The sequence below is a fragment of the Grammomys surdaster genome, unplaced genomic scaffold (genome assembly GCF_004785775.1).
Source record: "Grammomys surdaster isolate TR1022 unplaced genomic scaffold, NIH_TR_1.0 225, whole genome shotgun sequence".
In the NCBI taxonomy this organism is placed as follows: domain Eukaryota; kingdom Metazoa; phylum Chordata; class Mammalia; order Rodentia; family Muridae; genus Grammomys; species Grammomys surdaster.
In genome coordinates this window covers 3,874,818-3,898,187 of record NW_021604670.1, presented here as the reverse complement: position 1 = coordinate 3,898,187, position 23,370 = coordinate 3,874,818, and the positions used below count along the sequence as shown (strand labels likewise).

At 37.5% G+C, this 23,370-nt stretch overlaps 1 pseudogene; it reads left to right on the top strand.

The window, feature by feature from the left end:
* The window catches only part of LOC114625993, a 34,770-nt pseudogene extending 13,776 nt beyond the window's left edge, over window positions 1-20,994 (top strand).
* The last annotated feature ends 2,376 nt before the right edge of the window (window positions 20,995-23,370 follow it).

Genomic DNA, 23,370 nt, shown 5'->3' with positions numbered 1-23,370 from the left:
CCTTACCTTATTTCTTTGCAAGAGATAGGTTCATTTCTTAAATTGCCCTGTAGCAGTTTTTTTTAAGGATATTTGAGCAAGACCACCACAACGTATCCTTGAAGAGCTCTGGCAGTGGAAGGTGATGATTGATCTGTAGGCATGTAGGCAATTCCCTCTTAGCAAACCTCCCTATTACTCTATGCTCTAAAAGTTCTGTCCCACCATCAACCTCAATACTCACACTTGGACACCTTCTCAATGACAGCTCTTCCATCTGGTAGTGAATGCTGTGAAAGGAAGGGTCTTTTCTGAAAGGCAGTCTGGCAGACTATTCAAGGTTTGACAAATATGCATAAACAGGCTTACTTTGGATTGGATAGGAAAGAGTGTCTACTTCTGTGCTTGTTGGCATTTTGCTTTGTGAAGATCTCAACAGGCATGCTAAAACACAGTCACATACCTTCTTTGCAAGATGACTCATCAAGGAACAAGAATCCTTTAGATTTCTCTTGTACAGCTGCTTTCTCAACCACTATTACATATGCAAACTTGTAGTTCGCCAGTGAGAAGCTTGTGTTAGAAAATGCCCAAAGGATGATTTGTAGCAAGACAGACATCTCAATGCTGATTGGCATTTCTGGCTTGATAGACCTCCTGCTGTGGTGAGCTCAATGCTATATTATATTTTGGAGTGATAGGAATTGAGAAGTGAACCCAGGACCTTAAGCCTGTTAGTTAAGTATTCTGCCAGCGAGCTACATCTCCAACTCTCAATGCTAATATTTTTATCTCTGAACAGTGGCATACATTCATTTAATTATTATTTTAACTCAAAATTCCAGCTATGTTTTTCTACTATCTACAATTGAGTATTGAAGGGAAAGAGCTCTTCAAGGGGGACGTTTTATGTGACCCACATCGGTTGGAGCTCTCCATGGCTTGTACCCCCTTTCTCTTTGGGAAAGCATTGCTTTCACACTGCAGTGCAGGTTTCAGTTTTCAAAGGGTGTGCTAATAAAGAAGCACTTCTTAGGAAGTCATGGAAAGGTCAACTAGCACTTCTTAACTTGTTTTGAAAAACTTCTGGCTTCTATGGTGATGTGAGTGTATGTGCAGACATAATTGTTCAGGGCTCATCCTACAACTTAGTTAAAAATTGTGTGCCTTTTCTCTTGCATGTGGCCTTTTAAAATGTCAGTAACTTTGTTAATTCCAAGCCAATTATTTTCATATTTTTCAAAGTATGAACTCACACTGGTCATATGCATTTCTATATTGGGATTAATAATACACACACACACGCATGCACGCACAATCTCTATTGTCATTTTCAAGGAAAATGCTTATTTTCATTAGTATTTTAAAATCAGTGTATATAAGCATGGTCAGTGTTAAATGATGATGGTAAGAAGAAATAAGACACAGATACTTATGACTTAGGCTTGAAGTTTAAGCTGTGGTCCAAAGTCTTCTTACCTTTAGTATTCTCACAATACTATCTAGGACCTAAAACTTATGTCCAGGTCATTTTCAAAATTTTCCAACTTGTGATTTTGAAGGTCGTGTTCTGGTGGGAAATTCACACTAAAGCAAAGAGAAGGTCTCAGCTCTCAAGGTATAGTGAGGAGCTGTTGCAGCTTCCCATTGCACCACAATGTACTTAGGAAAAGCAAATAGTGCTTATTATCTGCTTCCTCTATGTGTTTTCGTCATGCTGATTTATTCATTTCCTTCATAATTTTATGGCTTTCAGATGGTGTTCATCTATGACGTTAAGTATCTTTCTATTTTACCAATGAGAAAATAGGTGACCTTTATTGCAATGAAGAGTAAAATGCTTATAATTCTTTTTAAGATGAAATGATTCAGTGGGTATAGGTGCTTGCCTCCAAGGTGCTTGATGATCTGAGCTTAATCTCTAGAACCCTTATGGTAGGAGCTCTGGGAAATGACGAAGATCTAACTTGAGGAATGGCTCACTTTCTGGTTTGGATCTTTTTGAAGAACCACCATAGTCCACGATGTCACCAGAGGCCACGTTCACGTCTGTGGTCCCTGCTGTTGCCCCAAGTTGTGATGAAGCCTGAGACCCATGTGTTTATATGAACTTAATAAAGCCTTTGTGATGTCTTCCTGCCTGGGGGTTGGGAGCATGTTGATGTGAGTGGCCTGTGTAGTCACCCGAGGCCATGCATATATATCTATGATCTATATCTTATCCCGAATCCATGCTGATGCCCATGAGCTGGGTTGCTGCCCAGGGCCAGGCTAATGTGACTGGTCTGCACTATCATTTGAGGCCATGGTGATGTCTTGGTCAGTGCTGCCATCAAAGGCCATATCTGGGTCAATGGTCCTACTGTAATTAGGTTCTATGTTTTTGTCTGTGGCCTGTGTTACCACCAAAGTCTATGTGGACTTTTGTGGTCTGTGCATCGTGATGCCATGTTGATGTAAGAGTGCTGTGTTGCCTCCAGGGACTATATTGATGTGAGTGCCTGCACTGCCACCTGAGACCATGTTGATGTCCAGAGTCTTGTCTGCCTTTGAGGACCTCATCTGGGTCTGTGGTCCTATTGCACCCAGGGGCAGTGTTCATGGTCTGTGAGGTTACCAGAAACTATTTGGAAGCCCAGGATCCATGCTCCTGCTGACTGTAGCTGTGACTGAACTTTGGCAATGATATTGATAACTGCAGGCACACCATTGAGAAAGAAGAACATGGACTGCTACTGTGACAACTCCTACCCTAAACTCCATCCCCCAAATAAGTAAAAGTAACAGCCTAAACAGGAGGCCATCAAAAAGGACTCTTAAAAAGTGGGATAAGGAAGCTGATGTGTAGCTCTCCACAGCTGATGGCTTCTGGCAGGGGTGTGGGAGGACAAGGACTCAGTTCTATTTAAGAAGCAGGCCACTGAAAGTTTGACCATGCTCCAATGAGTATACAGATACACACATTGGACTTAAGTTTTTAAATTTTTTCTATTTTTAAAATTTTTAATTCATATTTTTATTTCTTGGGGAGGGGAAATAATAGAACCTCATCACAAGAGATGTGGTGGATATGGAAGGACTGGGAAGTAAGTGTCATTGGATGTACATGATGTGGCATTCCCAAAGAATCAATGAAAATGTTATGTTGTAGAATGTATTTATTATTTATCTATCATCTATCATTAACATCTATTGATCTATTATCATTAATCTATTACCTTTCTCCATCATCTATTATGTATCTGTTTCACATATCTATCATTTATGTACACGTGGAATATTTAACATGAAACAATAAAGGAAACATAAAAAGATTTGTAGAATTATGCTAATAGGTAGAAAATATTATTAAAATATGTCCCTGCATAATAATGGGCTTATAAGGACGATGAATAATTCCATATTTTATGTATATTGTCTAGTACATAAAAGAAGTTTTTAATGGCTTTTAATATGAATGTATAGAAAAAAGTAGGCAATATTTTGTAATCAATTATTAAGAGGTCTATTTTAGAGTGCAATAATATATAAAAGCTAATTATTAATGTAATTGTGAGGATCATGGTGTTCTAGTTACCTGCAAAGAATATGTAGAAATGAAATAGAATCAACAGGATTTTCAGAGCAACAGCAATATCCATATTATTGTGCATACATAAAACAGATGCAATATATTATATACAAAGTTTCAGTAGATACCACAAGGTTACTGAATTTTATTTAGAGTCTCCTGCAGACCCAGAGAAGTAATTTTTGTGCTTTTAACATTGATGGTGAATGGAATGGAAATGGACAGAAATGAAGGAAGGGAATCTGAAAAGCTTGGAGAATGGATGCACAAGATGGATGAAGGGAACTCTCAAGGTAACTCAGATTTCTGCTGTGAGCAGTCACTTGAGTGAATGAAGGGTTGGTACATGCAGATGGGAAACACAAGAGGAGGAGTAATGCTGCTAGCACATGGCAAGGGAACTTTTGTATAGACACCAGGACAGAGTGGTTATGAAATACTCATGTCTGAAGCTCAGGAAAAGTGAAACTGTTCTGCTTCTGATACAGCTCCATGGCATTGGCTGCTCTGCTTAGCATCCTGAGGATGAGGCCTATGATTTAGACACCAAAGTAGGTAAGGATGTGGACTGTCACAGTGAGCAGATAAATGACTTTTGCATTTCAACCTGACTTTCTAGGGTCTGACGTCTAATGATGGGGCATATATGACTGTTGCTGTCTTCCTTACCGCTAATGTGGTCTTTTCAGGTTGTTCAGTTTTTCCTGATTCCCAGCATAGCACTGGGACATGTGTTGCTTACCTAACAGGTTACTTGGAAGCTTTCTGGAGGGTGAATTTTTGGTTGTGAGTTTAAGGTTTTTCCAATGTAGGTCAGTGTCTGTGCTCTCTTTGATTGTTAATCCACAGTCTTGGAAGTGATTATGCAATCCACTGAGGACTTGCTAAATATAGTGTTTTAAAGTTCAACAGCAGAAGTCCTCCCCCACTGTCCTTTAATTTGAAAATGACTGAACAAATTTCTCTTATACTTTTCATAAAAATAAAGACAGATAAGACTTCCAAGGAATGTAAAACTTTCCCTACCAGAAAAGTTTTAGACACTTATCAAATGACTTAAGGAGGAGGTAGTAATAGAGACTTTTTTTTTTTTAAAAAACAAAAACATAAAATACAGCATTTCCTACTCTGAACATTGTAATTACTATTTACAGCTAGATTATGGGGGAAATCTGTGGGTGTTATAGAATTCAGTTTCAGAATTATGGAAACTCTGTTTGCATAATTAAAGGGATAGTTAGTAAATTCCCTCCCATTTTCTAACCTATTTAAGCAGACCATATATGTGCCAATATTTCTTTTTTAACTATGGTAAAAGAGACAACCAACTTTAAATCTTGTGTTGCTGAGTAATAGCCATAATAACTGTGGATAATGCTGGGTTCATAATTAGTGAATTTGCTGAGGTATGTCTAGCAATGCATTAGATATGGCATAGATACAAATTTCTGCTTCATTAAATGACTTTATAGACTATATTTTTGCTGCTTTTGCGTATGTGATTTTCCCCCTGTTTGATAGCAGGGTTACTTTACAGCTTCTTAATGAGAATACCTTTTTTATTGGAACCTTTTCTGAAGTTTTATTGAAGTGCTCAGTGACCTATTTCTAATGATTTTAGAGCTCTGAAATGTTCTCTCCCTTATTTAAGGAGCTTTAACTTATGTTTGATTACTGGCTTTGGAAGTAGACTCACTATCTAATTTTAGGAAGGAAACCTTTTCTTACAGGAGAAACAAATTCAAAAATAACCTTGCACATCACAGGATGCCCATGAATTATGGAAATGACTTACTTCCCTGCAACGTTTATTAGGTAAAGGAAGGCAAAACTCGGAAATGTTTCCCTCTTTGCTCCTTTTCATTGTAGTTCTTTAGGAAAACTTCCATTTTGTATTCTCTTTTATATATAAAAAAGATAAATATATAAGCTCACTATTCTAATGAGATCTGAGGTGCTATGATTTCATATTCTGTAGAAACATGGATGCATTTCTGACATTGGGTATCTCTGGAATGTGTGGAAAAATCTAGGCATCTAGATTTGTCAAGCAAGATGAGTATTAAGTACTAGATTTGGGACCAACTAAGTCAGTCACCAAGAAATACTTTGATGTGGGATAATGTTCCTTCAAGAAGCCATGGCTTATCAACAAAACAAATCCACAGACCCTCGCAGTCGGATATATCTTGATTCCAAGTTGTTGGTCAGGGGTATCTGGTGGCTCCCAAACAAATATGAGTAAAGTACTTGCTCTTGGTTTCCCACTAGAACTTGATGGTAAGATGATGATGCTGAAGACACATTACATTTTGGTCACAGGGCATAGAGAAATCAAGTTTCGGTTGACCAGGAAGCTTCTCTGCCAGCTAACTTACCCTGTGAGCTATAGTAATGACAAATAATGACCAGAATGGCAATATATGCCCATGGTTGTAGTAGTGGCATGAATGTTATGGAAGGTAAACAACCACTCTATAATTGTATTTAGGCCCATACCCAGTGCTATAAATCTGGGCCAAAACTCAAATGTTGTGGATCTATAGGCTCCAGGGAAAAACATACTACTATTAATCTGTTAAAGGGTTATATTATCAAACTACTTTATAAATTCATTTTTCTATGTCTATAGATTAGTGCAGATCCCAAAGCTGATCTTTGTATAGTGGATTGTAGTTAAAGTAGAAACTTGCATTTGTTCAAACCATAGAGAATAGTGTCTGTAGAGAGCACAGTCATAAATAGGGCAGCCATATTATTCCCTATCTCCTCAGGGCTCAGGGACCATTATGGAAGATGGGCTGGAGAGACTGCATGAGTTAGAGGCTGGGCAGAACTGGACTAAAGCAGCGACTTCTAGATATGATAGGACAGCTGCACTCCTGAGCTCACAGAAGCTGAGGTTATCTGTACAAGATAAAGTAAGTCAACATTCTAGCATGGGATAAGGAAAGGATCATAAACTACTATCTCTAGCTTGGAAACTATTGAATGGTGCTTGCTTTGTGAAGAAGGAGAGTCAGTTTTCTTTAAGCATATGACCCCATAGGTTTACCATACTTTAGTGGATAGCCCCATATCAATTAGTGCTTGAGTAATAAAAACTGGAATCAGCTCACTCAGAAGGGGCAATAAAATGGTCATTGGAAGTGAATGGAGAAAGATATCTGAGTAGGAGAGGGTATGAAGAGGGGAACTGGGGGGTGATCACGTTTAGGGAGAGACATCGAGAGAGGGCTGGAAGAATGAACAGAAACTCACTGGTGGGGTTGGGGAGGGGCAACTCTAGGACATGCCAGAGACCTGGCATGGGGTAGGCTATAAGGAGTCTATATGATGATTCTAGCTGAGAATACTGACAATGGGGGATATGGAGCCTGAAAAGGCCACCTCCTGTAGCCAGGGAAGACAGAGGAATAAAGACACCAACCCACCCACAAAATCTTCAACCCAATATTTTTCCTGCCTATAAGAATTGCAGGGACAAAGACGGAACAGAATCTAAGGGAATGACCAACCAATGACTTACCCATCCAACTTGAGACCCATCCAGTTGGCAAGAACCAATTGCTGACTTTGTTAATGATATTCTGCTATGGTTGCAGGCAAGAGCCTAATGGAATTGTCCTTTGAGAGCACCTAACCAGCAGTTGACCAAAACATATGCAGAGACCCACAGCCAAACATAACATGGAACTCCAGAAGTCTTGTGGAAGTGTTTGGGGAGAGACTGAAGGACCTGATGGGGATAGGGACTCCACAAGAAGACCAATAGAGTTGGAACCACCCAGAGACTGAACCACCAACCAACAAGCATACACGGGCTGGACCTAAGTCCCTTGGACATGTATAGCATATGTGCAGCTTGATCTTCTTATAGGTCAGGCTGTCCCTGACTCTGTTGTTCGTCTGTGGATCCTGTTCCCCTAACTGGGCTGTCTTGTCTGGCTCAGTGGGAGAGGATGTGCCTAGAGTCCTCCAGTAACTTACTATGCCAAGCGAGATTGGTACCCAGGGGGATCTTCTCCTTAGAGGAGAAGGGGAGAGAGGATAGGGAGAGGGACTGTGTGAGACATGGACTGGAAGAGGTGAGGTTTTGATCAGGATGTAAAGTGATGAAAGGAAGAAAGAAAGAAAGAAAGAAAGAAAGAAAGAAAGAAAGAAAGGAAGGAAGGAAGAAAGAAAAAAGGAAGGAAGGAAGGAAGGAAGGAAGGAAGGAAGGAAGGAAGGAAAATGGATTCAGAGTGTTATAAAAAATAAAAAAGAACATGAAGTTGGAGGTGGATGTAAGAGGAACTGGGCATAAATGTGAACAAAATATATTGTGTACATGTATTGAATTCTCAAAGAACTAATAAAATAACAAATTAAAGAAAAAGTAACACGATGAAAGTGGATATGGTAACTCAGGACTGTAATGTATAGTGGGTTGAGACAGGAGAATTGCCAGCCTGTTCTATATACTTTTTCTAGACACACGCACACACATACACACACACACACACACACACACACACACACACACACCACATACTGAAGACAAAAATAAATACTGTGATGATTGAATTTGGTCCTACAAATTGACCAGAAATTCACCTACCGCACAGAATAAAGGAGGGCTATTTAATCTCTATAGAAAGTTACAGGGGTTCCAGTAGAGTGGTGCCCATGCATAAGCCTATTGCTCAGGAGAGAGAGAGCCAGGAGCTTCTCTGAAAGTTTGTGTCCGGTTTGGTATTCAAAATATCCCAGTCTACTGTAGGGTCTGCTGGGCCAGCCCTGGCTAGAGATAGAGGCTGTCTTTAAAAGCAAGCAAGGAAGCAAACAAACAAACAAACAAAAAACAATCTTAGACATTGATTCACATTATCATTAGTTTTCCAGCTAGGATAGATATTCTGTCAACTCCAGAAGAAATACATATACATTAAAGCATGAAATGATATATACATGTGTTATATAAAACGAAACATGTACTACATATTGTCCTCAGCTCTACCTTTCATTCAGTCATTGCTCTGTATACATTATGATTGGTGTAATCTGTGTTTGTTTCCATCCAAGATTTGTATATTGAAATCTTGACCTTGAAAGTGATGGCATCAGCAGGTAGGGTCCTTTGGGAGATGGTCGGATCATGTAGGTAAATTCTTCATAAAAGCTCCCTATGGAAAATGCTCCAAGGGAGCTCTTTTGATTCTGTTATATAGATATACAAAAGGAGATTGCTGTCAGTAAACCTGGAACCTGCAGCAGATACTCAATCTGCTGATATCTTGATCTTGTGCTTCTGAGCCTCTAGAATAGTGAGAAACATTTTGAGTTGAATAAATATTCTCATCTATGGTATTCTGTTACAAAAATTTACCTATATTGCAAATAATGCTGCAACAAACTTTTATATCCACACTCCTCTCATATTTCTCAGACAGTTTTCTTTCTTCTTATTACAATTTGTCTAAATCATAATTGTTCATATTGCTTTTCTGAGGCACAGATTTTAGAACTGCATGTTATATATTGACAGATAATCCTGGATTTTCCTTCTGTAACAGAACTAATTTACATGCCTATCAAGAATTTATTGGTGTTTAATTCAACATTGATCACTGGTATAATCTTTCTCATTTATTGAGAAATAATGGTAAACTATTCTTTTCTCTTATGTTCGCTTACTTGAGCTGGTGAACTCAAATATATTCCTGCACTTTTTAATTTCATGATTTTTCTTGTCTTTTTATCCGTTGCGAGAAAGGATCATCACCCTCAAATAACTTCTAGAATCCTACTATTCAGCTCAGCTATAATGTTTTGATCTGTTATACACTTAAGAAAAATTAAGGGATAAGGAGTTTATTCTGGATCTCAATTCACTGAACTTTTGATGTAGTAAAAATCTGTCATTCCTTCTTTTTTTTCTTAATCACATCTGTATCTCCTAAGAAACCTTTGTCATATCGAGATTACAAAAACTTATTTTAGCATGTTTTTTTGGATACATTTGTATTCACCACACCTATATATCATAGTTCTATGTACATAGTTACATATATTTCCCAGCATCCTGGACAGTTAGGTAAGACCACAAGGCTGAACTATAGCCAACACAATTAAAGTAGAAGTTGGGTATTTGTTTTCCGTCTTGGTCCTTCATCATCATCATCATCATCAACAACAACAACAAACGCTTCCAAGAGAGACCCTCTAAAATAGTGCTACAGGCTATGTGCTAAGAATAGTGGTATAGAATCTGGGAAGAGTTTCTGTTCTAGAATCATCACTGAGTGGAGAAATACATATAGATTAACATTCACATTTAGCCTATGAGAAGAAATAAAATTCTTTCATATTTATGCACTGGGATATTACAGTTTGTCTTTTGTAGCAACTAAGTGATCCATATGTAGGGTGAGACCTTGACTTGACTGTTTCCAAATCGCGAAAGAAAAGCCACGAGAAAAGGCTGTACAAGAACACTGAATCTGTCCCCAGATCGGGAATTTTTGAAAGTGTGGTTCAGGAGTCTAAAACAAAAATATTAGAGTGCTCCACCCTGACAGCATAGCACTGCAGTCTATGCCCTGACCCAGACTTTGACCAGGACTGATATTTTGCTCAACTTGACTGCCTTTTTGGCATGGTAGTGACAAACACAATTCTAACTTGCATGACCAAGATTGCACAACTGAAAACTATGGGTACTGCCCAGTCTGGACTGTCAGGAATCTACAGACAGGGAATTTCACCCTAACCATGAGAATATTTCTCCCAGGTGGAGATCCTTGTAACGCACTGTCACAGGTTTCAGATGCTAGCCTCCTTACTAACTACCCAACCTACTGTCTTTCTTGAAGTATACTCGTGTATTCTTCCTATTCTGGTCTAATGTGTTAATTCTATTAACACAAGCTAACCTGAATTGCTTGCTTACTTCATGACACTGTTTAAAATTGTAAATGATTCTGAACGAAATCAAGAATGGCCTTCTATATAGAGAAGGGTTTAGATAATCCATACACTTAGGCTATTGAATTTAAAAAATAAAATCACGTGTTTTCATTGCCATTAAAATTCATTTTGCTTATTTATGATGCATACACCGGGATGTTTTATATGTACCAGCCATGCCCTTTCACCGTACCTTTCTTGTTCTGCACTCTTGTTCTGCTTCCCATGTATTCGTGCAACAGCAGCATATTTTAATCATTACAGCCTTTAATTTTCCAGTGTCAATGAACAGAATAATCTTTTAAAACATAGGCCAGACTCATTCTTCAAAGTCATCATATGCCTCTTAGAGGAAAATGAAAACTCTCTGACAGTCTATAAAGCTTGGCCGCTATTTTTTCTAGCTATTTCCTTCTTTCAGCTTCTTTAAATTTTTTTAAATACTCAAAATATATTATCATATCTTTAGATCTTGTATTCCTGTTTTTCATTTGCTTAAATATTTCAGAGAGGTTGGGTGAAACCATAATCAGAATATATTATATGAATTTATTTTATCTACAAGAAAAGTATGAAAATAACGAGAATCATCTACCTTTTACATACCAGATTTAAGATTGGGACTTTTTTTTAATTAAAAATTTTTATTTTTAGTTATGTGTACTTGTGTGCGTGTGTATGACACATGCTTTTGGATGCCTGTTGAAGTCAGAATGTGTCAGATCTGAAGCCAGAGTTATGGGGATTGTGGGGTACCCTGACACAGGTGCTTGGAATCAAATTCCAGGCCTGAGTAAGACAAGCCACCTCTTTTACCTACTGAGCCTGCTTCCTAGCCTGTAAGCGTGGTTCTGAAGAACTATGTTCTTGATCATCAATCAAGAGAAGACACTCCTAGCAGGCAATTTCATCTTGCATTTCAATTAGTACATTTTAAACATTAATTTATGCTATTGTTATTAGTAGTATTTTGACATTTTCTTCTCTCCAGGATGAGATCTATGCTAATGTTGGCAATAACATTTATAATTTTGAATGTATTTTTATGACTTAGTAATTGTTAAATTGACATCTGATAATGAATGAATGTTTGCTGAATAAATTTAAAAAATAAGAAACATACTGGTGTATACATACATTAAAGGAGTAGAATGAAGCAATTGTTATTGCAGTTAAGATCCAAAGATATTAATAGCACTTAAGAAGTAAATCTCTGGTTTATACACAAAAAACCAGGACAAATGGTTCTCACACAAAGAAGGATTACATCACTTTATATGATGTTAACACATTGGTCATATAAAAAATTCTTACCAGATGATTTAAGAGTATAAATCTGGGGATACGAGTAATTTGGAGACCAGATAGAAGGCTCCTCAGGGTTCTGGTACTCCCCCTGAGTCATTTAAGAAGATTCAGAGTCTGCCCAATGCTTTTGGAAGGTTCTGAACTGCTGGCACAGAGTGAAGCTCCCCTCCACAGTCTCTGCAACATGTTGAACTATGTTCCTTATTAATCTTTGAAAATTTAATTCAGAGGTATACCGTTCACTGGAAACTTATCCTTTTACAGCACTTCCTTAGTCTCCTACCTGTGTCCTCAGCATACCCTTAAGACTTCAGGACAATGATAGCATATCATTATCTTCATCATCATCACTACCATCACCATCAGTGTCATCTGATGCTAATGCATGTTTAAATTGCTGTGTGGAAAAATTTTATGAAATCATTTGTCTGGGATTTGTTATTTACTATAAAAATACAGTGGTATCTATAAATATTCTTAATTTATAAATAATGTATTGCATATTTATACATTTTTAGCCTTCTGACTTTTAACTATTCCTAATTTACTGAGAGTATAAACATGAATTATCTTGAGTCCCTTGAAGTGGGTTTGGTCTAATGCTGCTTGTGTTATAATGTTAATTTTGGTTCCCCAAACTGCTTACATGAATGTAAATGTTTGCAGATAAAACACTGAGGGTCCCTGTCCCTAGGTGGTTCCAATTGGTAAGTAAAGTTGCCAGCAGCCAATGAGTGGGCAGAACAGACAGAGGCAGGACTTTTGGGATTCTCAGGCTTGGGAGAGGCAAGAGAGGAAGAAGCAGAATTGCTAAGAAAGGGGCATAGGTCGGACCAGCCATGTGAGAATTTGGATAAATGGCTCTAGTGGCCACTTCCCTATTGGGTCTGGGGTAGCAGAGATGAAATATAGATTTTAAAGGATGTTAACTCTGGAATACCAGAGGGGAGTGTTTGCTAGCTGGGTATAGAATTAGAACTGCCCAGTCTTTGAGCTAGTCAAGGCATATCAAAAATTAGCTGGTGTGTGTGTGTGTGTGTGTGTGTGTGTGTTTCTCTTGTGAATTTAGATAGCTTTTAGGTGAGTGCATGCATGTGACCCATCAGGAGCACAAAGTAGTAACAAATTACTGCTTCAGTCCCTGTATCTTTAACACACAGACTGGTGACTATAGTGACCTATACAAATATTTAAGAGAGTCTTGGTTTTGGTTATGTTTATCTAAGTTTTAGATGTAGGTCTCAAAAAAAAAATCCAACCCAAAATCCAACCCCAAAACCAAACCAAACCAACCAACCAACCAACCAACCAGCCAACCAACCAACCAAGAAAGTCAGCATAGCTTTGGTTCTTAACACGAAAAGTAAGGATACAACTGGAGGAAAACATTGTTTTATGAAATCCACTAAAATATTTGTCAAATGAAAACTTTTGGGATTTGATTTCTCTTTTATCTCTGTGTGTTTAATGCAAATCGGATGAAAGACTGATAGTCATGAATTTGTGCTACTGAAGGAAATGTGATAAAAGAGTTCTTGGCAAAATAGTCCCAGTTTTTCAACTCACAAATTAAATTATAGTGTAGATTTGCTATCTTGCCCCCATTAACTTCTTGCCCTCTTCTGCTTTCTGAGCCACTGGGGATCAGATTTCTTGTAGTCCAGTTTAACAGGCTATCGATCATCCCTTCTGCTTTTCCAAGTTAACCTTTCACTACAGACTGGCTTGTTTCTAGTGGAAAGAGACTGTGGCTAGGGAAGATAATTAGTACCCACATTAAAGACTATATATGTGTGTGTGTGTTTGTGTGTGTGTGTATGCATATGTATATATGTCTTATATCCATATACAGATATGGATATAAGAGATAGATACATTGCATACACACTGATAGAGATATAAGATAGATACATTGTATATATACAGATTCAGATAGATACAGTCATCTGGTCTTGAATGCATTAAGGTTTAACAGTTCTGAGGTTGTAAACGTCTGAGTTTACTTATTCTAAAATATTAGAAGGATAGGTAAACAGGTTTACTTTGGGTTCACCTACATGCCATAGGGTGAAATGGAGTGGAAGATGGCTAAAATTCAACCTTTCTAAAATTTTACACATCTGTGATCATATTGTTTTCCAATTTAAAATGATATTGTTGATTTTTAAAACTTACATCTCTCTGTGTATAATTATATACTCAAAATACAAACTTTCAAAGCACGACATATAAGATCTGAGCTGATTAGGTATCAGAGGACATTGTTTTAAAAATATGGCTACGTATTGTGTTTTTTCTTGTCAATATATTGTGTTCTTCTTGTCAGTGCTTAAAGGTTTATCTCTGTAAGTCACTTATAGTAAGCCTTTACTTCTAATACACACAGCATTGAACCAGTGACCTTCTAAAGCAGAGTGGCAGAAACTTCCAAGCATATGCAGGGCCATTCCACCATTCTGTTAGCAGTTCACCTATTTGCTGTTTAACAAAGACAGGTATTAACATCACACAAAGATCTGAGCAGCAACAGAGAACAATGCAGTTAATAACTGTAAGCCTAGCTTAGTCTTAAAGCAGTAGAAATGTTTCCAGGGTGTAACTGTCAGTGTTCCTCAGAATGTAGTAATTGTCCTCTTAAACGCTGTACTGTAGTGAATATGGCAAATGCTCTTTGAAGATGATGTAGGCAGTGGGGCGGATCTGGATCCACTTTTGAAAAACACTGACAGATGAAACAGAAGCTCTTATAGTTTTGATCTTAGTTATGTTTCTTTCAGTGGCTTTGTTTGTTTTTACTTGTTTGTTTTTATATACATAATATTTGCTTTCTTCACTCAACATGAGTAGTGCATCAGAGAATTGTTTTTAAGGCAAATAAAATGGACATTTATATTAGGTGGGTGGCTTATAAGAGTAAAAGATTAAAAAATACATCCTCCAAATCTAGAATTTCCTATTGCTGATGCTCAAAGATTGTTTAAAAGTGTTCAAAAGAATAATTTCAACACGAAGCAACTTGTATCAGGATATACATGGGTTCAGATGACCTTCAAGAATCAATCAGTTTAAGTTGGATTTCTCTTTCGCTGTCATAGAAAGTTGTGTAAGATGATAAAATTTAGTACTGACACAGGCATTTTTAGCCATTTAAATCAGTTCTGCATGTAGTCTTGAGCATGGCTATGTCAGGGACCTTGTAGGTAATTGGACATAAAACTTGGTACCTGACTTTTGCTTTACGATTTACATACCAGTTAAATCTCACTTAGGGAAGAGAATTTTAAGAATGTCTTTTTGCTTTTTAAGTTGAGGATTTAAGAACAAAAGGAAGCTTATGGATAAACAGACTATTGCTGGCTTTATGGCCACCAGGAAGAAGAAGAGTTAATAACTGTGCGATGCTCTCTTGATGTTTATCGGGCTTGGTGGACCAGTGTATGTGAGTTACCTTGCCAAAGAAATGCTGAATGTAGATTCTCATCAACCTAGCTCTTAGCAGGATTATAAGGAAGTCTTTTGACTTCAACCCATATTTTAGCTTTTTAAAAACTTGGTTAGCTTTTCTCTAGGGCTAAGATATCTTTCAGGGACAGAAGAAAGTGTCTTTAGGTGTGTCTCTGTGCCTCCTTCCATGTGAGTCCAAATAAAAACTTACCCAAAGCAGAGAAAGGAAGGTGATTGTTTTTAGTTTTAGTTGGAAGAAGTCATTTAAAGGTAGAAAGCAGCAAATCTTTGGAGATGTTCTCTTAAAGGTATTTACATTTTATGTTGATAGATGTTTTGTCTGTGCACATGTCTGTGTATCTCATGCATGTTTGGCATCCTCGGAGGCATTAGATCTCTTCAAATTTTAGTTACAGACAGTTTTTATCCACTTTGTGGTTGATACAAATGAAATCCAGTTTCTCCAGAAGAGCAGTCCCTTATGCTTAGCCATTTTTCCCCCATCACTAAGATAGTTTTTTGATTTGGGGATTTTCCATGTTCTAGACAACTACATTAAAGGATAAGAGACCATTATGATGACTTGGATACTAAAATGAAAAGAGAAGAAACATTGTCATACCTCTTTATATCTCCAGCACGATGCCCAATGCCTGGCTCATAGATGTTCTCAGCACTAAATGAATAGATGAAGGAATGAATGGGTAAAGAGTGAAGACTGCTTTGATGTCAAGTTCCTCTAAATTCCGTGTATGAATGAGATTTTTTTTTTTTTGCACTACAGGAGAGAAATGAAGACCAATGAATACACTCACTAATTGAAGTTCTTTTTGTTGCCAACTTTTTAATTAATTGAAATCAGCATGACTCCTTGTCCCCTAATACCTTGAACAATTGCTGGCATATTATAGTGCTAATTACTTGTATGACTGAATGGACACCTGTACATTTCTCTTCATTATACTCCAAATTTTGCCTTCTCATCTCTACTGAAGTTCCACATTTTCTATGATTGCTGTCCTGTCTCATTCTTTATCTCAAGAGTCTCTCTTCCCATGAAACTTGGTGGATTTCATCTTCACAATTTATTTGAATATACATTTTTTTTTATTGGCTTCTAGAATGACAGTGATTTCCCTTCATCTGTTTCTGGGAGTTTATCAGGAAGGAAGTCTTAAAAGATACTGGGTGAACTCTTTTGGAATATGCTCATTACATCATAAAGTGAAGGTGTCATAAAGTGAAGGTATTATACATTGCTTCAATCGTATGCGTTCAATTAGGCCAAATTTCCCTTTGACTGTCATGTACCATGAATCTGAGCTACCATCATGCTTTGCTTTTCCATAATTCCTCTCTCATGTTCAATTTAGGATCTTCAGATACATTTATTGATTTCAACTAACTTGCTAACATAGCTCTACTGAAATAGATCTGTAAAGTATATTATTTCATCAGAGAGACAACTTTCTCTGAATATTACTGCTATAACTAATTTAACAGTTGATTTAAACGTAGGGACAGAAGACATATTATCCTTCCACGTGATACTATAGTGTATTTCTTTACATCAAAGTGAAGAATTTACTTTTAAACATCGTAATTGTTAGAGACTGGCTTAGTCAGTGCACATACAGAGCTATGTTTTCCGCCATGGCACACCAAGGTGGCTGGATGAATAGGCCTTAGCTAAACATTGCATAACAATTTCTTAGTGTAACACACTAGAGGTCAAGTGTGTATCATAATTATCATGTATTTTGAAGTGTTTGTCTCCCCTCTTGGACTACATAATTTTTCCTTGACTTTTGTTTCAACTGGATTTCATTCAGCATCAAACATCCCATGGAGATACTTTCTTCTTTTAGAAAGCTCCATTGGCCTCCATAGTTTATAGAGTAGCTGGATTTGTGGGAGAAGAGTGCTATCCAGTTCCACTAACTATCTATGTTTTAAGGTTTAGAAATTTCTCTCCAAAAGACATCTGTAATACTTTTCATGGCTTCTTGTTCCTTTATATTGTATACTATGGCATCATATATTTTGCTTTTCTAATATGGGTCTCTACATAAAAACTAATATTATTATCAAGAAAGAAGTCTAACCTGAAACTGATAACCTAATTTATTGAGCATATAGCTACCCTGGCACTCCAAATCAGAACAATTCCTAAGTCCAAAATCAACTATTGTTTGACATACATATTCACTTGGATATTATGTTGACATTAAGATTTGGAAGCTTTTGAGATGGCTCAGAAGCCATGCACACTGGTGACTTGAAATGAGCCCTGGAAACAATCTAAGATGGTAGGTTAGGAAGTCTGTACAATTACATTAAAATAGTTATAAATTACTAAGTAATAGAAATAGGAGCACATCATAAGTTTATGTGTGTCACTACATATTCCAAAATACATTGTATAGACACTGTAGTTTTGGAAGGGCATATAGTCCATTACTGGAAAGTCCTAGATAATCAAATGCACAGTGTCCAGAGAAGAGTGCAGTACAGTTTTTTGCTTTCACCTCAAGTCACTCTTAGGTCCATTATGAGTCCATTTGGATGCAATTCAAAAAGTGTCTTCTGTCTGGGCTTTCATTCATCTCCCTCCTTTAATGTCCCCTTTGTCTTTATTTTCAGATATTCTTTCAGGGTTATATTTCTCTTTCCTCTTGGCTCTAGCCCTTAGATTCCATTTAGGTTTTTTTCTCCTAAAAGGTGGTACACACCCGTGTGTGTGTGTGTGTGTGTGTGTGTGTGTGTGTGTGTGTGTGTATGTGTGACATTTCAATCATGCTACATGGATAAGCATCCATAAGATAAACAAGCCTTTCAAATACTAAGATGATCCTGTTAGTAGGCAATGATTTTTTTCTGTCTGACTTCAGTTTTGCTAACATGGCAGGGATTTCTAGTCATGAGTCATTTGCTTTTCTTCAAAGCTGAGTGGAACAAAAGGACATTCTATCCTCACACTAGGATGGGAACAGAAAGAAATCTTACTGAAGGATTTATGGTACATTTATTAGAATATCAAATGGCACTTAATTGTAATTTCTCTGCAATTTCCAAAGTATATTTGTGAATTATATCATATTTATATGCCAAAAATTATGCAATAGAAGAATTTAAAAGCTAAATGTTGAAAAGAATTCTTATTAATAAGTCAGTTAAATTCTACATTGGTGAAATGAGGCATTCAAGAACAAACAACTTATGATTGGCAGAACCAAGGCTAGCATCAATATTCTTTATGGAGAGGGCCTAGAGAGATGGCTTTGTCATGAAAGACAGCTGCTGCTCCTGCAGAAGAGCTGAGTTTGAGTCCTAGCACCCACTTGGAAACTCAGAACTGTTTGCAACCCCATGTTCAGGTGACCAAATGGTATTTTCAGGTATCTATGGGCACCAGGCATGGTGTGGTATATAGGCATTCATTCAGGCAAAAATGTTCATACTCATACAAATATTTTGTAGGAAAACACTCGAGGCAGACATGTAGGCACTGACACATCTCTGTTTCTTTACCAGCCCCCCAAATTTCCTAGCTCACTGCACAGAGAAGTCTTTCACTCTTGTTACCTTAGTACTTGTTTTAAAATGGGGCTGAGAGGGCTAGTATCTGATGTCAATGCAAGTCAGAGACCACATATAAAGAATGTTAATCTGTTATTGCCAAGAAATATGTCACTAGAAAATGCCACTCCCTTTTTCTCTCAGTTATTCTAATGCCTGCTGCAGAGCCTTGTCATATCATCTCTCGGTTATAGTATTATGTTTTGTTATGGTTACCTATTCGCCTGGTGGTCGAGTTTGAATTACTTTCCCTAATAGTATGTGTTAAAACCATCCTAGACCCTTGAACCTTGGAATATGACATTGGAAAGAGAACCTTTAAATAGATGATGAATAGGGGGCCTTTTGGGGTGTTCCAGGCCAGACTGAAGGCTGTTCGACTAAGAGGAAGAAGAGAATCCAGGATGAGTTTGTACATAGCAGAGGCTCTGTGAGGACATAGTAAGTAGTCCAGTGCTGAAGATATATTTGTGGGGATGCCTGAGGCTTAGTGCTTCAAGGAGTCTACTTTTTAGCAGATGCTGTAGCTATTATTATGGAGCTAATAAAGTGAAGAACAGTGATGACTGAACAGAGTTGGGGAAGTCCCAAAGTAACAAAGGAGGAGGGGGGAGAGTCACAGTTCTAAAGTTAATTGATTTAAAGATTAAATAAAAAACATAACAAAGATAAACTTGTTCAAGATGTTGCCAATAACACAAACTAAGGCTGGGGATGATACCATCAATGCTCTTGTTCTGGCCCATTTTATTGTCAAGGAGGCCTTTGAGAAGATCAGCAAAGGGCCTCATCCAGTGGAAATTAGGAGAGGTGCGAAGTCGGCTGCGAATTCTATAATCACTGAACTTTAAAAACAGCCTAAACCTGTCACAATTCTTGATGTTATTGCTCAGTTGCTATGATTTCTGCAAATGGAGATAGACATTGGGAACTTTAATTCTGATGCAATGAACATGTTTGGAAGAAAGGACATTATCACAGTAAAGGATAAAAAACCCTGAATGATGAATTAGAAGTTATTAAAGGCATAAAGCTTGATGGAGAATATATTTCCCTATATTTTATTAACCTTTAGAAGGTCAAAAATGTGGATTTCAAGATGCATATGTTCTATTGAATGAAAAAAAATGTTTAATGTCCAGTGAATTAAAACTACTCTTGAAGTTGCCAAAGTGCTCATGATTTTAATGGAAAATCTCTAAGCTCACTGGATTTAAACAGACTAAAAGTTGGTTTTTAGTCAAAGTTCTAGGTTTGGGAACAAAAAAAAAGGAAACCAAAGATACAGGTATTTCTAATGGTGGCACGGTATTTTGGAGGAGTGGAATCTTAATCTTTCAGGTATTAATGCTCATGACTAAAAAAAAAGTTGGAATATATTTACCTATATTTTATTAACCTTTAGAAGGTCAAAAATGTAAATTTCAAGATGCCAATGTTCTGCTGAATGAAAAAAAATACCTAGTGTCCAGTCGATTGAAACTACTCATGAAGTTGCCAAATTGCTCATGAAGTTGATGGAGAAGCTCTAAGCACACTGGTTTTAGACAGACTAAAAAAGGCCATTTTACCAAGGAAGACACCAAGTATTTGAAAGGAAAAGGTGACAAAGCTCAAATAGAAAGACAGACTCAAGACATCACTTAGCCATTAGACATTACAACTAACATATAAAACAAAGTTGAATGAGTGACTGGCTAAACTTTCCCAAGTAGATGTGGTAAAGAATGGAAAGGCAAATGACGTTGAAATGAATGATAAAAATGAGTCATGGATGCTCTAATGTTACAAAACAGCAGTGGAAGAAGGCAGTGTTCTAGGAGAGGCTGCGCTCTGCTTCAGTGCATCCCAGGGTTGACTTTGTTAAACCTTGTTAATGAAGATCAGAAATAAGGTATTGAAATTACTAAAAGAGCACTCTAAATTTCTGCAATGACTACTGCATTAAAGGATCTTTGATAGTTGCGTAAATTTTGCCAAGTTCCTCAGAACTTGGTTCTGGTGGGATACTTGAAACTTTGTGAACATGGTAGACAAGAGAATCATTGGTACAATTAAGGCTGTAAGAACTGCTTTACTGGAGGCTCCCAGGGTGGGCTTGCTTCATGTTAACTACAGCAGAAGATATAGTGACAGAAATTCCTGAGAAGAGAGGAAATGAATGAAATGGAGGCAATGAGTAGAATGACAGTGGCTTTGAGAAGTGACATGTTCTAGCTTCTAGATAACACTTTGCCCTTATCAATGAACTGTAATGGGAAACTAGAAGGCAGGACCTCACTCATAACTTCAGAGAAGTTACGTGAAGAAGATGACCGAAGCATATGTTGACTGGCTGACTGATCACTGTAACCATCAGTTACTTGTTTCCATTGACAATATATAATGGGTTTTGCTACCATTGTCCATAATTACAAATAATTTCCATTTTTGAATAAAGATGTCTATTCATTATAAATGCTAGATGCAAGAGCCATATAATAGTGTTTTAGGGTTTTATTGCTGTGAAGAGACACCATGATCAAGGCAACTATTATAAGGGACAAGACTTAATAGATGCTGGCTTACAGTTACACAGGTTCAATCCTTTATCATTGTGGCAGGAAGGATGACAGCATCCAGGCAGACATGGTGCTGGAGGTGTTGACAGTTTTGCATCTTTGTACAACTGCACCCAGGAGGGTTTGTCTCATGGGCAGCTAGCAGGTCTCAAACCCACTCAAACAGTGACATACTTCCTCCAATGAGGCTACACATACTCCAACAAGGCCACACTTCCTAAGACTGACACTCCCTGGGCCAAACATATTCAAACCACCACAACCAGTGTTCTGCTTTTAGCATAACTCATTGAGGCATTTCTACTGTTCTGTTTCAGTCAGGGTTGATGGTAACACCAATGTTACCCGATAAGAGGTGCAGAAGCAGTCTTTCTATGGAGACCAAGAATAATGATGTGCAAAGCAGAGAAGTATCTAATTATGTAACAAACTGTCTTTAGTTAAATATATTTAAAGTTTAAAAAGTGATATCTTGATAAAACAACTATAATTCTAAATAAAATCATTTTCCATTAGAGGCTAAGCTACTAAGGGAAAGTGTTGCAGTGCTCACCTTTGCTAGCATAGCAGGCAAGCATGGGCTCTTTGGTGAATTTTGGACATTTCCTAAGGCAAGAAGTTGTATGTTCTATTTGCTTTTCATGGCCCATGGAAATCCAGCTGCCGAGGGTACAGACAAAGATACTGTGATAATGAGCATCATCAATGACTTTTTCTTCCTGAAAATAGTGTCTAGAGCTGTCCTTTTATGAAGTCATAAAAGTAAATGCAATTAAGAGCCAAAAGATTATTTCTTATTGCTTGTCCAGACATAGGAAGAGAAATTAAATCTTCAAATGCAATTTTTGAAATTAAGATTAATGATGAGAAATATTTAATTCCCTCATACTCTGATGATCTCATGTTGTTTGAGACCAAGTATGGGGGGAGCTTCTAGCTATCTTTGCTATTAATGAATATGATTGAGTTATTGTAAATGTAGTCAGGATACAAGACCCTTGTCTGTGTTGAAAATTTGCCTTGTATTTTTTAGAGGATCATAAGCAGGCATTAGTGAAAGAAAAAGTCAAGTGATTTTTTTTCCTCCTGACTTTTAAAAATTACATTAGATTTGCATTTCTGGATTATGGAAATCTGGGAGAAAATGAGTTATCCTAATTAATTTATGGCAGGCACGTCAAGAGATGAAAACATTTCACAAGGTTTTCAATATTTGCCAAGTCTAAAAGCCTAAAGGTAAATTCGGTGATGAAGGAGAAATGTGCTGGGCACTTAAGGATACATTTATCACTGGGAAAATATAGGAAAGCCACTTATGGAATTGGCCCAACTCCTGTGTGTGAGAAGCCATGCGCTTCTCATGCCCTCTCAGCAGCACGTGTGCACACATCTGCAAACAGGCAAGGGCTGTTTTCTACCATCTCATTATCAGAACTTGTTGAATAGTTTTTCAAGTGTTAATTAAAACCCACGAGCCTTATTTACACAGCTATAAGGAAAAGGTATGAAATAATCTCCAACGTATCATCCCATGCCAGCAGTCTATAATTCTTTTGTGTTTGTCAAAGCAAAAAGAATGGAGGCTGATGTGAAGTCATTCAGGGAGGCTGATGGTCATGCAGGGCTTGCAGGACACCTAAAGCTAGCCTCTGTATAAAGGGCAGCAATAGTCTCATGAGTCCAAACTCCCAGTCTGAGCTTCACGATACCAGGTGCCCCTAGGATGAAGAGACACGCAAAGAGACTGCTATATGAAAGAACTGATGAACATTTCCAGTGCTGCCTCTGATTTACAGAAGCCATTGTGGTGTAACATGTCCATAGTTTTTTGAGATCATATTCTGATTAGAGAACTGGAGAAACACTACCACATCTGCCTGCTGGACCAGAAACAATGGCCTGGAACAGCAGCAGCATCTTAAAGTAAGTCTGTTACTTTTCCTCCCAAGCACAAAGGCAATATGTGGTGTTTCACTTCAT